Source organism: Orycteropus afer, unplaced genomic scaffold, assembly GCF_000298275.1.
Source record: "Orycteropus afer afer isolate SDZICR_OR568_19922 unplaced genomic scaffold, OryAfe1.0 scaffold00112, whole genome shotgun sequence".
NCBI lineage: Eukaryota > Metazoa > Chordata > Mammalia > Tubulidentata > Orycteropodidae > Orycteropus > Orycteropus afer.
The window spans coordinates 5987073-5989990 of NW_006921699.1; positions in this window are offsets into that span (position 1 = coordinate 5987073).

Below are 2918 nucleotides of genomic sequence, written 5' to 3' on the forward strand. Positions count from 1 at the left end.
TAGTTACCCTTCAGGTCTGGAATTGAACTCACTCCCATGGCTTCCAGCCAAACAACAGACATGTATATAGGGTGAACATTTACATCAGGTAGAGCAATCAATCATGGGAGAATAGAAGGACAGTGTTTGCACAAGAAGATAGCTCAGGGGGCTGTTGTTGTTGTTGTTGTTGTTATGTGCCATCGAGTCGAACTCGATTCACAGTGACCCCTCCTTGGGTTTCCGAAGTGGTATCACTAGGGAAGTAGATTGCCCAACCTTCCTTCCGAGGAGTGGCTCAGGGGGCAGGGAGCAGGAATGCATAGGAAAGAAGGACACAGGGAAGAGGTTACTACAGGGAGAAAGTGGGAAGACAGCTGTTAAATTGTGAAGAATTGCAGTCAATGACATGAAGCAAAATGTGTATGAACTGCTGTATGGAAAATGAATTTGCTCCGTAAACTTTCACCCTAATCACAATAAAAATTAGAAAAAAAAAAAAAAGAAAATGCTATGGCTTGAGTTAGGTGCACCTTAGTATTCAGAGTGACATCTTTGTTCTTTAACATTTTAAAGAGTTTTTTCGCGGTAGATTTACCCAGTGCAATACATTGATTCCTTGACAGATGCTTTCATGGGTGTTGATTGTGGATCCAAGTAAAATGACATCCTTGACAATATCAGTATTTCTCCATTTAACATCATGCTGCTTATTGATCCAGTTGTGAGGATTTTTGTCTTCTTTATGTTGAGGTATAATCCATACTGAAGGCTGTAGTCTTTGGTCTTCATCAATAAGTGCTTCAAGTCCTCTTCATTTTCAGCAATCAAGGTTGTGTCATCTGCATATCTCAGGTTGTTAATGATCTTTCTCCAATCCTGATGTCATATTCTTCATATCTTGAAAAGTTTTTCTGTTAATTCTTTATTTGTATTCATATAAAATGTCATTTCTACATAAAAATGCATGGATGTTTTAACCTGTTGTAAATGTAAGCTTACATTTTTTTTCTATTGAATTAAAAGAGTCTTCTGTCAGCCAGAAAGCTTAAAATGGGTGCTCTTATAACAGCAGTCTAGTGGCTGCTTTTACTTTAGTGAATGGATGTTCAATGTTCAGATCACAGAAAGTTACAGTTCTTTGCTCTTCTGCATGCCTCTGGCCATACCAGAAATAATTCTTCAGTTTGAGTGCCATATTTGAAGCATAGCACTGATGAAGTAAAGTGCTTGTGGGGAAGGAGAGGGAGAAGGAGAACTGGAAACCAGGTTATATGAAAAAGAAAGGACTCCGCTGATCTTTGAAGGGCTGTTTGGAGGAAATGGCTCATTCATCATTGCTTTTCAAGGCTGGCGTGGAGCCAGAGTGAGAGCTGTATAAAGCCAAATTTCATGCTTAAATGATAAAACTTTAAACAATTAGACTTGTTTGAAAAAGACATCATGACTCATAACAACCCTATAGGGCAGAATAGAACTTACTCATAGAGTTTCCCAGGCTGTAATCTTTAAAGAAGCAGACTGCCACATATTTGTTCTATTGAGTGGCTGGTGAGTTCAAACCACTGACTTATGCATTAACAGCTGAGTGCTTTAATCACTGTGCCACCAAGGCTCCAAAAAGACTTTCTTGGGTAAAAGTGAGCTCCTCATCTTTGGGAGAATTCCAATGGTCATCTTACCAGTCTACAATAAACTCATGATTGAACCTACATATGAAACCTTTTACAAATATTTTTAAAATATAAGCATGCATTGCTTAATGTCCACCATATGTTCTGTGAAATAGGACAGTATGTGATTTGGATGTTGTGTGAACACCATATTATATGTGGCATAATGTTTGTTAGGAGCTCTGGTGGTGTAGTGACTAAGACATTTGACTGCTAACCAGAAGCTGGCGGTTCAAACCCACAAACCACTCCTGGGAAAGAAGGTTGGGCGATCCACTTCCATATTGATATTGCCTTGGAAACCCAAGGAAGGTTCACTATGAGTCGGAACCGACTCCACGGCAATGAGTTTTTTGATAGGTTTGTATATATCTGACACAGATATATCAAAGTAACCCCCAGGCAAGCTGTTCTGACTTTCTGGTAGTGCCTGGAGACTTGGATTTGCAAACTGGCACCTGCAATTGGCTACCTTTAGGTATGCGTTGCTTTCTAAGCAGCCCAGAGGGAGCCTGGTCAGAATTGAAGCCCTGACAGACAGAGCAGAGCTGCTGTAACTCAGTGTCTCCCTACAGGTATTGACCTTCGAGGCAGCTGGCAAGGCAAAGATGCAAGAACCTTGGGCAAACCATACCAAGGCTCAAGGGCTCCTAGCCAGATCCAGAAAGTTGCAGGAACCAGACCCAGCTGCCTGAGCTTCACTAACTCCATTCTGGACTGCCTCCTGCTGCCCTTCCAAGCAAGCTCCTCTTCCCTGTTACATAGACGTACATGTGGTCAGATGTTGCCCCAATGGACATTTTGTGGGCATGTACCTGTATATGACCACAGCCATTTATTTTGTTTGTTTTTTTAAAGTTTTAGATGAAAGTTTATACAGCGAATTACATTCCCATTCTACACTTCATACACAAATCGTTACAATCCCCACAATGTGTCAGTACCCTCACCCCATGCCAGTTTCCATCTATACAGTTTCCCTGTCTCTCTTTGTCTTCTCATCTTTGCTTTTGGATAAATGTTGACCATTTGGTTTCCTATAATTGATTGTTTAAAGGAGACCATTCCTCATGAGTGTTATTATTTACTTTATAGGCCAATCTATTGTTTGGCTGAAAGGTGATCTCTGGGAGTGGCTTCAGTTCAAGGTTAAATGGGTATCTTACAGCAATAGTCTTGGGTGTTCCTCTAGTCTCTATCAGTCCAGTAAGCTTGGTCTTTTTTTAAGAAATTGAGTTTTGTCTTCTCTCAGATCTGGCAAGATGG